The sequence below is a fragment of the Zalophus californianus genome, chromosome 12 (genome assembly GCF_009762305.2).
Source record: "Zalophus californianus isolate mZalCal1 chromosome 12, mZalCal1.pri.v2, whole genome shotgun sequence".
NCBI classification, from domain to species: domain Eukaryota; kingdom Metazoa; phylum Chordata; class Mammalia; order Carnivora; family Otariidae; genus Zalophus; species Zalophus californianus.
The window spans coordinates 60,785,466-60,805,582 of record NC_045606.1 but is presented as its reverse complement, the minus strand read 5'-3'; the positions used below and the strand labels follow the sequence as shown (position 1 = coordinate 60,805,582).

Below are 20,117 nucleotides of genomic sequence, written 5' to 3'. Positions count from 1 at the left end.
GAATCATCAGGAACTGGGATCAACAGTCTATTATGTTTTAATTGCCATTTTTTTCCTGATTATAAAAACAATGCATGCTTATTGAAGAGAATTTGGGAAACAAAGAAGAAATTTAAAATGGTCTCTGATGCTGCCAGCAGAAATAATCACTGTTAATGTTTTTTGTAAATATATGTGGTTATAATAAACACTGGCATTGATTAAGTGCATTCCATATGCTAGACTCTCATTTCATCATTAGCTCTATGAAGTGGGTACCATCATCATCATCCTCATTTTACTGATGAGGAAACAGGTTTTGAGGTTAATCTCAAAATCCCATGGCTAGGAATTGGCAGAGGTAGAACTAATCCAAGACTCATCTTGTCTTCTTCTCAAGCTCTCAAAGCACCCCCCAGGGACCAGAAGGACCCAGCAGCCAAGCCTTTGTCATCAGAGGGGCAAGGCACTTCTGAATATAACCCCATGGCTGCTGCTCAGCTCTGACTTTCAGGGGCCTAATGCCCAATTCCTGTGGAGAGACAAGGGCTGAACTAGCTGTACTGTCTAAAAATAAGAACAAAACAAACCAGAAAAACTTGGTCTCTTTGGGGACTCTTCAGTAGTAATGCAAGGGGCAGAAAAGAACGTTTGTCACACTCCGGGAGGAGGGCACTGTGAAGCCGAAAGGCAGTACCTGCTGATGTAGTGCTGCCACCTGGTGGAATTAGTGGTATAGGACACTGTCCAGCAAGACCAGCCCTGAAAACACTCCGTGGGAGGAGGAGAAATATTTGGAGAGAACTTTACAAGAAGTCCGCAGTCTTGCATTAGCAGGTAGGGACAAGAGTTATAACTGCTAATGTCACCCCCTCGCTCTCCCTATATCCTGATGGGGGATGAAAAAACTCAGATGATGTATATTTTCCTATAATCATAAAAAAGTGTTTTCTTCGATACTTTATTATAATGAAATTACCTCTGATGTTCACACACCTTAAATACTTAGTAGATCTACTAGGTCATTGTCAGGAGTTGGTGGACTAGCATCTAACATCAAGAGCAGGGCACAGAGTAAGGGATCAAAAAGTGCCACCTGGGGGCACCCGGCTGGCTCAGGAGGTGGAGCGTGTGACTCTTGATCTCAGGTTTGTGAGTTTGAGCCCCATGTTAGGTATCGAGATTACTTTAAAAATGAAACAAAACAAAGTGCCATGTGTTGGGTTCATCCGTTTCACCCCGCCTGGGGTGAGAGGCTCTCAATCTTGCAGTACTAATGAGAGCAGAAAGCCCTCCTGCCCAGACACTCATGTATATTGACGACCTGACTCACTTGTCCTGGTGAGTCCCTTTTTGAATATAACTTAGAGGATTGTGATCATTGTTTTACATCTCCGTTCATTAGACAAAATAAGTTGAAAATAAAGAGATGTACGTCAAAAATGAAAAAGTGTTGGTTTTCTGGGTCTTCTGTCAAAAAGTGAGATGAAATTCCCATGCAGGACATCTGTGGGATTAGATATATTGTAGAACACAGGCACGGAATCTCAGGTTCAGGGGTGGACTTCAAGGAGTCTACAGAACCCCCAAAATATTAGGCAAAATGGAATTTGTCTGAAACTGTGGTTGGTTGTTTGTTTGTTTGTTTGTTTTCCCTGGGGAGAAGATCAAGAGCTTTCATCAGCTTCTGCAAATGATACATACCCAAAGAAAAGGTTCAAAATCATTGCTGGGAACCCCTCGGAAGGTCCCTCAGATCATAGGGTTCTCTACTGTTGATCCAACATCACATGCACTACTGTTGGGAATTATCAGAAATTTTAGCTTTAAATAAGAAAGTGATGATGGTGGTCAGGCAGACTTTGATCCTTTTCCCCTTTAGACCTGCAGACCCAACTAAAGACAGAGGGCACTGGGCAACATTAAGGGCCCCCCACCCCCTGCCCCCGGTTCTGAGTTTGGCTCTGCCCTATAAAAGCTTGGTGACTTTGGGTACTTAATGCCCCTGGCTCTCATTTTCCTTATCTGAATAGTAAAAGCATGTGATGATATAATTTTTAAGTTCTTTTGCATTATTAAAATTCAATGATTTAGGAGAATGGCTTTCAAACTTTTTTTTAGCTTTAAACCCCATCCTAGGTTTCTGAAGAGTCCCTTGGGCCACTCCAAAGATTTGATTTAAATTTGGAAGTCCTAGGGGCTCCAAGGAGCACAGTTTGAAAATTACTGTCTCTGGATAATTATGTGAGTCATTGAATTGATACGTGAAGAGGGAACTAACATTCTTAAAGAAGATTTTGCCAAAAAGTTGTGTTTAAATTGAACTTGGATGACCTAGTAAGATTTCCTATTGATTTAAATTAAATCTAGAATTAGGAGCCCCTGTGTCTTTCCTTTCCAATTGAATTTCTGATTGATAATCAATTAACAGAGTCTTCTCATTTAGCATTTTGCATTTTTTTGCTTTCCAGACTGCCACACATCTAATGAAAGAAAACACTTAAAGATTATTGGGTTTAAATGAAGTTCTGGAAAAAGCAAATTTAATCTATGGCAGAAAACCAGAAGAATGGTGGTTGCCTCTGGGAGGAAGGGTGAGGGTGAGGATTTGCTGAGAAGGAATACTGGAACATTTGGGGGTGATTTGGGGTTATGTATCGGTCAAAACTTAATGGATATGCACAAAGATTTTTTTTCATTTCATTGAATTTAAATTTCACATTTAAAATATGTGAATACAGGGGCGCCTGGGTGGCTCAGTCGGTTGAGCGTCTGCCTTCAGCTCCGGTCATGATCCTGGGGTCCTGGGATGGAGCGCCACATCAGATTCCCTGCTTAGCAGAGGGCCTGCTTCTCCCTCTCCCCCCTGCTCATGCTCTCTCTCCCTCTCAAATAAATAAATAAAATCTTAAAAAAAAAAAAGAAAACTAAAGAAAATCTTGTCACTTGCTATTATGAGGATGAGCCTTAAGGACATCATGCTAAGTGACATAAGCCAGTCTCAAAAAGGTCTTGTTCAGATGTAGCCTTATAGCATCTGCTCATGGCAAACTGACCATCTCTGATTTTTGCAGCCAGGTACTTAACCCAGCAACCCTATCTAGACGAGGATACTACATAAGTCAGGATCTGGCAGGAGAAGGTGACTCACTCAAACAAGGCAACTGAGGAGAGTTTAATGAAAGGTCTATCAATAGAGATGTGAAAGGTTCAGGAGATGGTTCCCCTCCACCAGGACCCCACCAAGGTCCCCACCCTTTATACGACCTTATGCCCCAGCCCTCTCCCTACTCCATCCTTGTTCAGGTGGCCCATCTTTAGTCCCTCTGGGGGTGGAGGTGTGGACTCTGCCAGTGGTTGGCAGTCGCAGTGAGCAGGAACCTTACCTGGGGAACCTTTAAAATATGTCAGTGTCTGGGCCCCACCCCCAGAAGCTCTAATTTAATGGGTCTCGGGTGCAGCCCGGGCATTGGTGCTGCTTAAAAGCTCTCAGGAGATTCCAACAGGCCCAGATCAATTATTTCAGACTCTCAGAGGTGTAGGAATGGGTACTTCTTCGAATCTCCCCAGTACAGCCAGAACCGAGAAGCTCTGTTCTGTTTTCTATCAAAATCTGTTGCTTTGGCATAAACTTGCAGGCATAAACTCTGTTGTCCTCAGACCTTCCTTTCAAAGTGGATTTCAGAAGTAAAGTAATTCAATTTAAAAACGGAGCACTGATTAATTTCATCTTAATAACACTACTTGGGGTATTGTCAGTAGCTCTGGCCAGAGCAGAGTCGAGAACAAGGGAATAGAGAAAAGCAACATCCATATTTCAGAGCATCATTATGCACAGTATCCAAGAGGTAGAAACACCCTAAGTGTCCACTGATAAGTGAATGGATAAGCAGAGTGTGATGTGTGCATAAATGGAATACTACTCAGCCTTGAAAAGGAAGGAGCTTCTGACACACGCTACAATATGGACGAACCTTGAGGACATCATGCTGAGTGACATAAGCCAGCCACAAAAGGTCAAATACTATTTAAGAACATTTTTAAAGCAGGAATATTTAAATAGTTCAAAATACCTTCATACACACGTTAGATGAGAAAAACTCCTCAGTCTTCCTCCTGCCCCAGCGCCTGGGCTTGCTCTGGATACTGGGAGAGCAAATTTTACCATCTTCCTTTCCTCTTAATCTGGCCTGGTGGGAAGACCCCACTAGTCCTAAGAACATGAACTCACTGGAAAAGAAAAACAACTTCGCAGGGTCCTCCTAATTCACCATGTGGTCAGCGAGGGTGTCCAGAGTGAGGGGCTTAGCTGTCCAGAAGCAAGCCAGCAAGGACTCCATCATGGGTGGGACCACCTGGGGCAGGGCTGGATAGTGGAAGAAGAGAAAAGTGGGAGTAAAGCTTCTCTGCATAGTAAGGTAGAAGGAAGCAGATGTTATTTCCATGCATACTGCTGCAGGAAAGTGTTCTTTGTTGACATGGATTTCCCACTGGACTGTCTCTGAGCAGTGTTTATCCTGCAGTTGTGTATGTGGGCTTCTGGCCAAGAGTTACCCACAGGAGGGCTGGAGGATCCCAAGGGAAAGGAGGCACCATGACGTCACCTGGCCCTGGGGAGGAGAGCTGGCAGGGCCTGAGAGACCGGGAGCAATGCCCATGCTGGGCTCCTCTGTTGGAGCTCTTTGGTGACCAGATTCTAAACTCACCCCCAGGGAAAGGGATTGCTGTGGTTTACTGTGTTCCACTGTGATGTTCAGGATAAAGGTACAGATTCCAGAGCAACACCAGTCTGTGTATGCTTCCCTGGATGGCCTACAGAACCGAAGAGGAGGGTTCAATTTGAGAAACCGAAAATGAGGCTAGAGTTCGCTATGCCCATGAGAGGACTCTTATACAGCATTTAACATTTTCCCCCTTTTTAAAATTTACTTGTTTTTATTTTTTTTAATATTTTTATTTATTTATTTGAGAGAGAGAGAGAATGAGCATGAGTAGGGGGCGCAAAAAGGAAGAAGCAGACTCCCCACTGAGCAGGGAGCCCGACGTGGGGCTCGATCCCAGGACCCTGAGATCATGACCCGAGCTAAAGGCAGATGCTTAACCGACTGAGCCACCCAGGTGCCCCTCGTTTTCCTCTTTTGATTTTAGGAACAATAGTTAGCATCTAGTTTTTAGACACTTTTTCTGCTGTGAAAATCAACAAAGACCAACCAAATGAGATCATTTATTCAGGGTTTGCTATAGCAAAGGAGTCAGCCACCATCACACGTTTTGGCAGACCCAGAAGCAGGCAGAGGCATGGGAAAGCTTTATCATGGAATGAGGGGAGGGCTGTGGCCAGCCCCAATTGGAGGCTATTGGCCTGTGCGAGCTGTAGGCTGGCTAACTAGAAGTAGGGTGTTTTATGTGACTGGTCAGGAATGTATACTTGCTTTCTCTGGAAAAAGGAGGGGCAAGAATTAGGGAGCCTGTCAGTTATTAATAAAGTACTGACCCTTTGGGTCTGATTGTTCCAGGGATTCTTGCTTGATTTCCTGGACTGGTTGGTGGAGAGAGAGGTCTGACTTTTCTTTACAAGTCTGACATAGAGAGTAGATCGGCTCCCTGGGCTGGTTGCTGCAGGGTGTAGGTTAGAGGTCTCTTGGTGTATGTGGTCTGGCCATTGTCCATTGGTATATTCAGTCTCTCACTACCAAACCTTGAAGTGTCTCAGCCCAACAGTCTAGTGATGGTGGATTGCAGGAGTACGAAAGGGTGGGCAACCGTGGGAAGCGGAGCTTTCTTTGCTTCCCCTCTGCTCAGGCCATTGTGGCAAAGGCCATATCAGATCAAGGGGACCAGTGGTCCAGAAGTTCCAGGTGTGGCCACCACCAAGGCCAAAATCGAGGAGTGGCAGGTAACAACAGGGAAGCTCCCTCCGCAGTGTGAACCGGCTCAGGAGTCACAAATCTGTAAGAGGAAGGTCACCTTGACGGCAAAAGGAAGCACTCCAGTTCTGCTGGCTTTGGAAGATAAGGGAATTCCCAGAGAGCAAAACCCTTTGAGAAAATCCCTACTACCCCTGAGTTATTTCAGAGTTTGCCATTGAAAGTGATGTCAATCAGTCAATCTGTCCTAGCATCAAATTGTAAACAGCTTCTTTGCCCCCGCCCCTACCATCAGCTGGGCCCAAGCTCTAACTAGAAATCTTTAGAGGTGTCTCTGAGAATCATTTTCCGCCATCTGACACCCTAAGATTTGGTTTGATTCTCATATGGCTTCTGGACTGCTGTATGGCTTGTTTCATTCATATTTACTTCTCTTAACCTCCACCAGACTGTAAGGTCTCTTTATCATCTGCGGTGCTGGTGCAGGCATTGCAAAAACACGGACTGATCCGTGTCTCTGTGACAGATGACACATTCATTCTCCCAGTACATACTGAGAGGCTTTTTCCTGCCAAAGCAGAAGATAGGCGCTGGAGGACACAAAGACAGCCGCTGCCCACTGGCCTCAGGGTGTGAGAAAGCAGCCAAGTAATTAAAGACAATGTGGTAAGTGCTAAGTAAAGGAATGGAAGTAAGTACAAAGTAGCTTGGGAACACAAATAAGGAAGTGACTTGCTTTGATAGGCAAATCAGGTCTCCCAGAAGAAGAACACTTGAAGGCTGAGTGGAGGTTTTCCTTGGCAGAAAAGGAGTTAAGACATCCAGGTGGAGGGGGAGGTTTTAGAATGCAGAGTAGCTCAAGTGGTGGAGTACCTCAGGTGGTGGCATCCAGGGGACAGGGTGGATGAGGGCTGCTGGAGATGGAGCTGCCCATGTCCACAGGAACCAGACTACGAAGGGCCTTGTTTGCCTTTTTTTTTTTTTTTTTGAGATTTTTATTTATTTGTCAGCGAGAGAGAGAGAGAGAGAGAGAGAGAGCGAGAGCACAAGCAAGGGAAGTGGCAGGTAGAGGGAGAAGCAGACTCCCTGCTGAGCAAGGCGCCCAGCTAGGCGGGATTCAATCCCAGGACCCTGGGATTGGGACCTGAGTGGAAGGCAGACGCTTAACTGGCTGAGCCACCCAGGCGTCCCTTGTTTGCCATTTTTGTAAGGCATTTGAATTTTATTCTAGTGACAACATGGAGTCTAGGCAGGCTGCTAAGCAGAGGAATGTCAAACACCTGTGTTCTATTATAATTTTGGTGTCTGTGTGGCAGATGGATGGGGATGCCCAGTTAGGAGACCGCAAATTATAAGGACCTGAACTAGGACAGATGATGAGGGTGGAAAGGGAAAATGGGTTTAAGAGGTATTAAGGAAGCAGAATTAATGGGACTTGGGAAGATGATATGGTTTTGGAATGTTGGTGAGGTCTAGAGCCCACGGCCAAGAAAGAATTGTTGAGACGTCTTTGGTGCAAAGAGGTGATTTCGTTAAAGCGCAGGGACAGGACCCGTGGGCAGAAAGAGCGGCACCGGGGTCGTGAGGAGCGGCTGATCACGATTATATACTTGGGAGCTGGGGGAGGTAAGGAAGAAGGAAGGTTTTCTAAAGGACTTCGATATGCTAAAGAAGACTTGGGATACTGCCCGCCTTGCTATTGTCAAGCTAAGGTTGTTTTCCCTTCTAGTAAGGGTTTAACTTTGAGACAGCCAGGAGCTTCCTGGAGGAACGTTATACTCTGCCTGCCTCAAGTATTTGTCAATGGGCTGCAGGTTATAAGGGCATTTCCTATGTTTCCTTCTGCCTTTGTTTCCCACATTAGAGGGAGAGAAACAGAAAATTGGGGGTGCTAGGTTTTTAGCTTAGACAACTGGATTCGTGGTAAGGAATTGAGAGGTTCAGTCCTGGGGCGCCTGGGTGGCTCAGTTGGTTAACAAGGTCTGCCTTCAGCTCAGGTCATGATCTCGGGATCCTGAGATCGAGCCCACGTAGGGCTCCCAGCTTAGCAGGAAGCCTGCTTCTCCCCCTCCCTCTGCTGCTCCGCCTGTTTGTGCTCTCTCACTCTCTCTGTCAAATAAATAAAATCTTTCAAAACTAATAATAATTGAGAGATTCAGTCCTGGCTCACGATGGACATGCCCAGGGAAGGGTACCAGTGGCCATTAGAGAAGGAGAGCACACCATATGCACTCCATAGCCGAAATCACAAGGTGTCTCTGAAAATCTGTAAATCATTGCAATTCCCTTCTGCTCCTGTGGTGCAAACTAGATCTTCCTAGGTAGTTTTCAGGCAGTCAGCTTGCCAGAAGGCAAAAGGGAAGTCCCACGGTATCACCTCCTGTGTGGTGTTTACCTTGATAGACCCCACCCTGCCTCTGTTCTATGATGGTCTGTGCTTGATTTGGTCTCCCGCATATATGAGTAAGTATCTGCTGTGAGAAATGTCTCTGAATTATGCCTTGAGAGTTACTTCTGGAATCTCCATCGAGATCGGCCCACTTTGTTCCCCAATTGGAGCCTATATGTGGCATCTCTTCTGGATACCTTGAATTCTGAATTGTCTTCCCTCAGCCCCTCTGGGGGGCCTCTTTGGGTGGCCATTAAGATTTGGGACTCTTGCATGCTAAACCTGGTTTCTGAACAGTTCTGACTCCACAGCAGCTGGTTTGTTGTCGTTGTTGTTGTTTCCATTGGTGGAAGAAAAGCTGGTGGTTAAGCTTTGATTATCTGATCTCTGTCAAGTGACAAATGACTGGGAGCCTGGTGTCTCTTTGTCTTTTTTTTGTTCCCTTGAAGATTCTAACACTTGGGAAACCGGTATGTATACCTTAACATCACAAGACAATGGTTTAATCAAGCACTTGCCACCCTCAACTATAAAGTTGAAAATTCAGTTATGTCATATCCAACACTGTTGATTTATTATATTTTTTGACTATTAATACAATCCTTTGTGTTCTTTGTCTTATGCTCTGTGTTTAGTTTTGCCAGTGTTCTGAGTATCTATAAATGAAAAAAGCCTTGCCCCCCTTACAAAGGAAGGAAATGTTTTCTTATTTAAACAGTCTGTTAATAAGTATATTTCTCTCGTATTTGTGGAAATTTATTTTTTTTTAGTGATATTTTCTTATTTTTTTCTTTTCTTTTTTTTTATTTTTTTATTGTTATGTAAATCACCATATATTACATCATTAGTTTTTGATGCAGTGTTCCATGATTCATTGTTTGTTCATAACACCCAGTGCTCCATGCAGAACATGCCCTCCTCAATACCCATCACCAGGCTAACCCATCCCCCTACCCCCCTCCCCTCTAGAACCCTCAGTTTGTTTTTCAGAGTCCATCATCTCTCATGGTTCGTCTCCCCCTCTGACATACTCCCCTTTTCTTCCTCTCCTGTTATCTTCTTCTTTTTCTTTTTTCTTAAAATATGTTGCATTATTTGTTTCAGAAGTACAGATCTGTGATTCAACAGTCTTGCACAATTCACAGTGCTCACCGTAGCACATACCCTCCCCAATGTCTATCACCCAGCCACCCCATCCCTCCCACCCCCAACCACTCCAGTAACACTCAGTTTCTTTCCTGAGATTAAGAATTCCTCATATCAGTGAGGTCATGTGATACATGTCTTTCTCTGATTGACTTATTTCACTCAGCATAACACCCTCCAGTTCCATCCACGTCGTTGCAAATGGCAAGATCTCATTCCTTTTGATGGCTGCATAATATTCCATTGTGTATACATACCACATCTTCTTTATCCATTCATCTGTCGATGGGCATCTTGGCTCTTTCCACAGTTTGGCTATTGTGGACATTGCTGCTATAAACATTGGGGTACACGTACCCCTTCGGGTCCCTACATTTGTATCTTTGTGGTAAATACCCAGTAGTGCAATTGCTGGATCGAACGGTAGCTCTAATTTCAACTGTTTGAGGAACCTCCATACTGTTTTCCAGAGTGGTTGCACCAGCTTGCATTCCCACCAACAGTGTAGGAGGGTTCCCCTTTCTCCGCATCCCCGCCAACATCTGTCGTTCCCTGACTTGTTAATTTTAGCCATTCTGACGGGTGTGAGGTGGTATCTCATTGAGGTTTTGATTTCGATTTCCCTGATGCCGAGCGATGTGGAGCACTTTTTCATGTGCCTGTTGGCCATTTGGATGTCTTCTTTGGAGAAATGTCTGTTCATGTCTGCTGCCCATTTCTTGATTGGATTATTTGTTCTTTGGGTGTTGAGTTTGATAAGTTCTTTATAGATTTTGGATACTAGCCCTTTATCTGATATGTCATTTGCAAATATTTTCTCCCATTCTGTCGGTCGTCTTTTGGTTTTGTGGACTGTTTCTTTTGCTGTGCAAAAGCTTTTTATCTTGATGAAATCCCAATAGTTCATTTTTGCCCTGGCTTCCCGTGCCTTTGGCGATGTTTCTAGGAAGAAGTTGCTGCGGCTAAGGTCGAAAAGGTTGCTACCTGTGTTCTCCTTTAGGATTTGGATGGACTCCTGTCTCACGTTTAGGTCTTTCAACCGTATTTGTGGAAATTTAAAAAAAAAAAATTTTTTTTTCAAGTAGGCTCCACGCCCAGAGTGGAGCCCAACATGGGGCTTGAACTCCCAACCCTGAGATCAAGACCTGAGCTGGGCTCAAAAGTTGGACACTTAACTGACTGAGCCACCCAGGCACCCCATGTATTTGTGGAAATCTTTTTAAGCAGCTTTATTGAGAGGTAATTCACATACCATGAACTTCATTCATTTGAAGCATAAAATAAAGTATGTTTTAATATTAGCCAGAGTTGTGCAGCCATCACCACGCTTTTAGAACATGTTTATCACCCCAAAAAGAAACCCCATACTCATTAGCAGTCATTCTCTTTTTTTCCCCAACAGCTGAACCCGCACCCCTAATCCCAAATCCTAGGCAACCGCTAATCTACTTTATATATAGATTTCCCTAATCTGAACGTTTCACATAAATGGAATCATACAATATGTGGTATATGACTGGTTTCTTTCACTTAACACAATGTTTTCAGGGTTCATCCATATTGTAACACATATCAGTACTTTATTTCTTTTTATAACCAAATGGTATTCCATTGTGTGGATATACCACATTTTGTTTATTCACTCATCAGTCGATGAGCATTTGGGTTGTTTCCACTTTTGGGCTATTATGAATAATGATGCTGTGAACATTTATATACAAATTTTTGTGTAGACATGTGTTTTCATTTCTCTTGGGAATATGCCAAGGAGTGGAATTGCTGGGTCATATGGTAACTCTATGTTTAACTTTTTTGAGGAACTGCCAAACTGTTTTCTAAAGTGGGTGCACCATTTACATTTCCATCTGCAGTGTATGAGGGTTCCAATTTCTGCATATCCTCCCCAACCCTTATCACTGTCTTTTTGACAATCCTAGTGGTATAAAGTGGTATCTCATTGTATTTGGCGTTTCTCTGATGGCTACCTATGTTGATCAGATATATGATTAGCAAGAAGTTTCTCCCATTCTTTGGATTTTCTTTTCACTTTCCTGTTGGTGTCCTTTGAAAAGCAAAAGGTTTTAATTTTGATGAAGTCTAATTTATTTTTTTTTTCTTTTCACTTGTGCTTTTGATGTCACATTTAAGAAGGCTTTGCCTAGCTGGTGCAGTCACTCTGGAAAACAGTATGGAGGTTCCTAAAAGTTGAAAATAGAGCTAACCCTATGTGATGGTTAATTTTGTGTCAATTTATAGGGTGTTTGGGATGAAATTAACATTTAAATCTGGATTACCCTCCAAAATGTGGGTAGGCCTCACCCACTCAGTTGAAGAACTGAACAGAGCAAAAAGACCAGCCTCCCGGAGCAAGAAGGAATTCACCAGCAGACTTTCCTTGGACTTCATCTGCATCATCCACTCTCCTGGGGCTCAAGCCTTCTGGCCCACACCGAAGATTTGGACTTGACATCCTCCCTAACAGGGTAAGCCAATTCCTATAATAAGTCTCTCTATATATGTATACCTCCCATTGGTTTGTTTCTCTGGAGAACCCTAATGAATACAGGGTATAAATAATTTCTAAACAAATGGATTGGTGTATCTTTGCCTACCTCCAGAGAGAATTTATAGATTGCATTATAAAACACCTTAAAATTAAAGGCACCTCTATTTTGATTGACTTATAGGAACTAATTATCTTTTTTTTTTTTAAAGATTTTATTTATTTATTTGACAGAGAGAGACACGAGAGAGGGAACACAAGCAGGGGGAGAGGGAGAGGGAGAAGCAGGCTTCCTGCTGACCAGGGAGCCCGATGCGGGGCTCAATTCCAGGACCCTGGGATCACGACCTGAGCCGAAGGCAGATGCTTAACAACTGAGCCACCCAGGCACCCCCTAATTATATTTTTTATTGAAATGTAATTGACATACCATGTTATATTAGCTTCAGGTGTACAATACAATGATTCAGCAATTCTATACATTACGCAGTATTCATTATGATAAGTGTGCTTTTAATCCCCATCATCTATTTCACCCATTCCCCCATCCACTTCCCCTGTGGCAACCATCAGTTTGTTCTCTGTATTTAAATTTCTGGTTTTTTGTTTGTCTCTTTTTTGTTTGTTTGTTTTGTTTCATAAATTCCACATGTGAGTGAAATCATGTGGTATTTGTCTTTCTCTGTCTGACCTATTTCACTTAGCATAATACCCTTTAGGTCCATCCGTATTGTTGCAAATGGCAAAATTTCATGCTTTTTTATGGCTGAGTAATATTCCATGGTGTATATACACCACATCTTTATCTATTCATCTACTGATGGACACTTGGGTTGCTTCCATATCTTGGCTGTTGTAAATGCTGTAGTAAACATAGCAGTGCATATATCTTTTTGAATAAGTATTTTCATTTTCTCTGAGTAAATACCCAGTAGTGGAATTACTGGATCATATGGTAATTCTATTTCTTATTTTTTAAGGAAACTCCATACTGTTTTTCTTTTTTTTTTTTTTAAGATTTTATTTATTCATTTGAGAGAGAGCACAGAGGGAGAGTGAGAGGGAGAAGCAGAAACCCTGCACCCAGCAGGGAGCCCAAGGTGGGACTTGATCCCAGAACTCCGGGATCATGACCCAAGCTGAAGGCAGACACTGTACCGACTGAGCCACCATACTGTTTTCCGCAGTGGCTACACCAATTTGCCTTCCTACCAATCGTGCAGTAGGGTTCCTTTTTCTCCACATCCTCACCAATGCTTGTTTTCTCCTTTTTGATTCTAGCCATTTTGACAGGTGGGAGGTGATATCTCATTATAGTTTTCTTTTTTAAGATTGATTTATTTATTTTACTTTGAGAGAGAGAGAGCACAAACAGGAGGAGGGCAGAGAGAGGGAGAGAGAATCTAAAGCAGACTCCATGCTCAGTGTGGAGCCCGACACAGGGCTGGATCCCACAACCTCGAGATCATGACCTAAGCTGAAACCAAGGGTCTGTCGCTTAATCTACTGAGCCACCCAGGCGCCCCTCTCATTGTGGTTTTGATTTGTATGTACTTGAGGATAAGTGATGGTGAGCATCTTTTTGTGTGTCTGTTGCCCATTTGTATGTCTTCTTTGCATGTCTATATAGAACCTCTCCCCATTTTTTATTCAGATTATTTATTTTTTTGGTGTTGACTTTATAAGTTCTTTATATATTTTGGATATTAACCCCTTATTGGATAGATACATCGTTTGCAAATATCTTCTCCCATTTGGTAGGTTGTCTTTTCATTTTGATGATGGTTTCCTTCACTGTGCAAAAGCTTGTTATTGTGGTGTAGTCCCAATCGTTTAATTTTGCTTTTGTTTCCCTTGCCTGAAGAGACATATCTAGAAAAATGTTTCGGGCACCTGGGTGGCTCAGTCATTGAGTGTCTGCCTTCGTCTCCGGTTGTGATCCCAGGGTCCTGGGATCGAGCCCCGCATCAGGCTCCCTGCTCGGCGGGAAGCCTGCTTCTCCCTCTCCCACTCCCCCTGCTTGTGTTCCCTTTCTCACTGTCTCTCTCTCTTTCAAATAAATAAGTAAAATCTTAAAAAAAAAAAAAAAGGGGGGAGCGCCTGGGTGGCTCAGTTGGTTAAGCGACTGCCTTCGGCTCAGGTCATGATCCCAGCGTCCTGGGATCGAGCCCCGCATCTGGCTCCCTGCTCAGCAGGAAGCCTGCTTCTCCCTCTAACCCTCCCCCCTCTCATGCTCTCTCTGTCTCATTCTCTCTCTCAAATAAATAAATAAAATCTTTAAAAAAGAAAAGAAAAGAAAAATATTTCTACAGCCAATGTCAGAGAAATTACTGCCTATATTTTCTTGTAGGAGTTTTATAGTTTAGGTCTGAGATTTAGGTCTTTCATCCATTTTGAGTTTATTTTTGTGTATGGTATAAGAAAGTGGTCCAGTTTCATTTTTTTGCATGTAGCTGTTCAGTTTTCCCACCATCATTTGTTGAAGAGACTGCCTTTTCCCCATTGTATATTCTTGCCTCCTGTGTCGTAGATTAATCAACCATATAAACATGGGTTTATGTCTGGACTCTCTATCCTGTTCCATTAATCTGTGTGTCTATTCTTTTGCCAGTACCATACTGTTTTGATTACTACAGCTATGTGGTATAACTTGAAATCTGGGATCTTTTGTGGTTCCATATAAATTTTAGGATTATTTGTTCTAGTTCTCAGAAAAATGCTGTTGGTATTTTAACGGGGATTGCATTAAATCTGTAGATTGCTTTGGGAAGTATGGACATTTTAACAAGATGGGTTCTTCCAATCCATGAGCACAGAACCAGAAACTAATAATCTTTCATATAAATATAGGAGAATTCAAGAAAAGAAAAATATTTAATTCCATATGCCATAGGTCTACCGACTTGACTATTTTGATTTAAAAACAGTAATATGTTTTCTCTGTTTTTAACAAGGAAAAAATAAAAAAATAATGGTAGCTAATATTCTAGCTTTTGCAAGACCTGGATTTATTTATTCGTGGAAAGTTTTACTAATCTGAACTTCCTAAATCATGTACTGGTCTTGCTCTTCCAATAAGCTTACGTTACTAATTATTTGACAATATGAAAACGTTAAGAAATGCATATGCCCAACTACACTGAGTTATAATTAGATCTTTTTTAAAGATTTGTTTTTAAGAATTTTAAACAATGTTAAAACCTACTTAGAATGAATCACTCCACTTCCACATAAAATTCATAATATCACCTCTCTGACAATATTTGATGGCAACAGTGATTGTACTATTCTATAGCCTCGGCTTAAATCATAATACCAAGATCCTAAATTGACTTTGAGACCCTGGACTAATTGACTCAATTAATAACTAACCATCTTTGGATGCCCAATTTCTTAACAGATCAAAATTTCAAAAAGTAAAGAATATAAAAACAAGCAAGCATAATTTTAATATGTCTGCTGGTGCTTCCTACTTTTATGCTTTAGAGAGTGACCATCAGTTAGTAGATTAATAAGTGATATACCTATGCCTTCGGGTCATATTAGCATGCACGATACCATTTGCTACACTAAGGACTTGCAGAATGAATGAATGTGGAACGTGTGTTTACAGTACACAACCAGGTGTCCTCGTAGAGTGCTGGTCTGCTAAGGTACTTGAGTATGGTAGAGTGTCCCCAGTTACTTCCCTCCCAGTTTTCTCTGCACCTGAGAGGGAACAGAAGTTAGTTTCTTTGGTTAAAAGCTGTCATAAAACAAGTACCTAAATATTATTTGCAAGGAGATATAAATATGTAAGGTGATGGGTATGTTTCATTGGGTTTTCAAGGAAATTGCTGTAGTTTTATTACGATGGTAAATTCAATGTGTATGTTTTATCTTCTAAAGCTATAAATTTATCACTTAACTGATATATGTATGTCTAAACATATATGTCTAAAGTCATGTGAATTAATAAACAAAGTTTGTGAATGATAAAAAATAGTTCAGAAAAAGATGATCTTTGAATATCCTTTATTTTGCTTTTGCCATGCTTCAGGATCATTTTTAAATAAAAATTCTTTACTTCTGAGAAAGTTAGGATTCTTAGGCATTATCATTGCTTTTTCCTGTTTTTATTATAAGTTGTCCATCTGACAGAGAGTGTTATAACTTTCCTATTTTTAGGTACCTATTATTTGTGCTCTTATCTTTAAGTATGTTCATATCTCATCTAATAACTCTTCTATTTCCCATATTCAAGCTCTAATTCAAGATGGTAAAGCTGTTAAGATACCCTCTGCAATCTTGACACTCTTCAGGTGACTACTGAGTAGCACCATTTTTTGTCTCTTTACCTTTCAAGGAGAGATACTAGAGATAATTAGACATGTTTGGCTTTTCCATATTTCTCTTAGCCAAATCACCACAAGAGCTTCCTAAAACACATGTTCCAGAACCCCTCCCTTGGGAACCAGATGTTAAATAGGCCTTTTCCTCTCCTGAGCAGACACCATAGCAACTCCTGACTTCAGGCAACCTGACCATGCTAAATCATTTGCATTGTTTGTACAGAAAAGGCGAATGCTATGCAAAAGCTAAAAACACATCGCAAGCCTATGGCCTACCTTGGATAGGTTTCTGTACCTTGTTTCTTGCTGTAGCTAAGATAGTGAAACCTCGGCAGGAATTATTCTAGCTCTCCTTCTCACCCACTGCCCTCATCAAATTTGTCCTTCAAACCTAATTGCTTCAAAACAATGCACAACAGTTATCTGCATTTTTTTTTTTTAGTTATCTGCATTTTACCTGTGACATTTTTCCATTGTCCACTTCCCATGTAATTGTCAAGTACCACCCCAACCTCAGCAATCCAGTCTAAGGAAGCCATCTCATAACGCCCCCTCTTAATACAAGTGAATCCCATGACTGCTGAACTGCTCTTCAGACTCTTAGCATTCCCCCTCTTGACTGATATTACCTTGGCCAATGCTGATGCATTATTTTTTCATGGTTCTGATATTAAAAATGATCAAAGTAACGTTCTGTGCCGCATAAACTATAACTTCAGAACTCTCTGCCTCTTAACAAGAACATGCCATCCCTTTAAAGATTTAAGAATTCAAAATGCCCTGATAGTAGATATACCTTTGGATCGTTCAAGATCTTGGCATGTTTTGAAAGCAAATGGGTCTTCTAACTTCCTTGGGCACCTGAATCAAAGATGGAAAATGAATTAATAACTAACTAGAGACAAGACAACACCTGAAAAAAATATTATTTTTAAGATACTATTAAAAATACTGCTTAAATACTACTACAGATACATACGAATAATACTTTTGAAGCTAAAGTAAATGCCCTAGCCATCTACTGTGCAAAACAAACAGCCCTTACTGATTTTCCCACGATTGTTATCATAGGGAGAGCTACTTAATATGATTTCATCAGTCCAGAAGGATTTATTTGAATACAATCATCTGCCTCTACAGAAGGAAAAAAGGTCATAACTATATCCTAACTCTCATACAGAGCTTTGGGTTTGGGACTTCCCATGATGGCCACCTGGTGGCTCCCAAGTACACCTACAAACCTTTATTACATTCGTTACAGGGAAGAATCTGCGAGGCCAAGGATGGATTCATCTAAAATGCAAAAATACAGTTGGGGAAATTTTACCTGAGGCCCGATGGGTGACTGAAACGTCCTTTGTCTGTAAGTATCAAAATCCAGGAAAAACTGTAAAGAAAGGGCAAAGTTCAGAATCCCACCTAAAGATTCACTTAAACATTTACAAGTGGATTCATTCTTTTTTTCTTTTTTAAGATTTTATTTATTTATTTATTTATTTGAGAGAGAGAGAGAGAGAGAGAGAGAATAAGCAGTGGGGAGCTGCAGAGGGAGAGGGAGAAGCAGGCTTCCACAGGGAGCCCGACGTGGGGCTCGATCCTACAACCCTGGGATCATGACCTGAGCCAAAGGCAGACACTTAGCCAACTAAGCCTCCCAGGCATCCTACAAGTGGATTCATTCTATTGCCCAAGTCATAAAATTTTAAGTATGTTTCAGTAATAGACTTTTCTTATGCTTTTTCTTATTGGGATAGATGCTTTATTCTGCTAAAAGGATAATACTTTAATTGATTTTAAAAAACAAACGGGATTTTGTTTTTTTCTACCTGAAAGGAGGAGCTTACAATTTCTATACTTAAGGATCTATGTAGAATCTTCAAATAAAACAGAAACTTTATTGTCCCTTTTATCCCCAAAGTTCTAAAAAGGTAAAACTAACTAATGATATTTTAAAATCAAAACTGTTGAAATTTCTAGAAGAGCTTAACCTTTCTTGACCTTAAAGATCAAGAAATAATCAGATACGGGGCACCTGGGTGGGTCAGTCGGTTAAGCGTCTGCCTTCGGCTCAGGTCATGAGCCCCGGGTCCTGGGATCAAGCCCCGCATCAGGCTCCCTGCTCAGCGGAGAGCCTGCTTCTCCCTCTCCCTCTGCCTGCCACTCTGCCTGCTTGTGCTCTCTCTCTCTCTCTCTGTCAAATAAATAAATAAAATCTTTATTTAAAAAAATAATCAGATAGTAATGTGATGTACACTACAAAAATCTCAAACTCTCACCATAGGAAATTCATATAAGAAGACCCATAAGGGGGGCCGCCTGGCTCAGTCGGTAGAGCATGTGACTCTTGATCACAGGGTTATGAGTTCAAGCCCCACGTCGGGCATAGTTTATTTAAAAAGCAAAAGAAGAATAAGATTGATGAGGCTCAGGTTGACTCCTCCAAGAGACTTCACCTTGTTAAACAATCCAAACTTGTCAGCTATTGTCAAAACTAATACCATGTACTCAATCACAAGGTGCAAGCTGCACTTGTGACATGACAAGTGACAACATCAAACACATTCCTACATGATATAAAACCAGGAAACTGGGTATATCGAGAAGGACACCAGGACACCAAGACATCAGCCTTGGAGAGGTCATATCATGGACTTTGAACTGCCAATTCCTCTTAAACTCTAAGGATTAATGATTCCCACTGTACAGATTCTGCAGCGTAGACATCCAATCCCACTGGAGATACATAACTCTGAGGCTTTAGTAAAAAGCTTTCAGAAGCATGCAGCTCTGGAAATAGATAGCTACTCCAAGATTTATGAATCAAAATGATGATATGAGATGTAGACAGTTTCTACATAAGGTTTCCAAATTAAGATCTGTGGTTAGGACTGTGTTATTTGTTTCCTCCTTTATTACTTCTATGCTTTCCTTTGTGTGGGTCAAAGGATGAGATTATAAAATGACTGCCATAATCCTGTTTGCTTTTCCCTCAGCTATCTTCTTTCCCATAGACTCTTTGAGCTTCCTAATTAACCTATCTCAAGCAATGGCAATGGCTGCCAGTGTTAATAATGGGTGGATTTGCCAATGGCTTTAGACTCCTCTAATAAGACCCCCTAACATATCTATGTATCTTAACTGAACCGTTGGCCTCTAACCACTAGCTGCTGTTGCTGAAATCTACATAAGCCTCAAAGAAATGCAAGGAATATGAGGGATAAAAATACTACTACTAATACTAATAATACTAATAATATAAGACGGGATTTCTTCGCCTGGTTTGGTCTAAGCCAACTGGGAAACTTGGATACAAACTGGATTTCAAATGTTTTCTTATTTTATTTGTGATTGTTCTCATACATCGTGAGCTCCTCCACTGTCTGATACCCAGTTACTTAAATACTACTCTGAGCTATGATGTCAGTGCAACGTCCAGTGGGTGGTACTGCATCAGGAAGACACTCAAGTCTTCATGGTCAGCCATGGCTCTGAGTTTGACCACAAGAAAGGAATGAGTAATTATAATGAGAGAACTGGGGCAGTCATAGCTTAACTATGGTACAGATACCAAAGGAAGGACATCAGCAGCCAATACCAAAAATGAATATACTCGCTACCTCTTCCACAGCTGGAATCACAGGATTTCCGTGGGGGGAGGGAATCACAAATAACTAAAATTGTCTATCCTGGTAATAATGCAGTCGGCTTGGGTGCAAATAACCCCCTCGGTAGTTTCAGCCGATTAGCATGCTTAAGTTCAAAACAAAAGAAAAAGCTTTCTCATTTTTCCACCGACTAAGGGCTCCTGTTTTGCCTCTTTGGTGACAATCTATATATGACTAGATCTCCCCCTATGATAAATGTCAGCTGTGCTTTAAACTACATGTCTGTGAGATACTCTT

The 20,117-nt window shown here is 41.6% G+C and overlaps 1 long non-coding RNA gene across 2 annotated transcripts in view; it reads left to right on the top strand.

The window, feature by feature from the left end:
* The window catches only part of LOC113911213, a 47,497-nt gene extending 29,891 nt beyond the window's left edge, over window positions 1-17,606 (top strand). For both annotated transcript variants that reach the window (XR_003516400.1, XR_003516401.1), the window contains exons 3-4: window positions 11,638-11,864; window positions 17,477-17,606. This is a non-coding gene — a long non-coding RNA (uncharacterized LOC113911213). The remainder of the gene's footprint in view (window positions 1-11,637; window positions 11,865-17,476) is intronic.
* The last annotated feature ends 2,511 nt before the right edge of the window (window positions 17,607-20,117 follow it).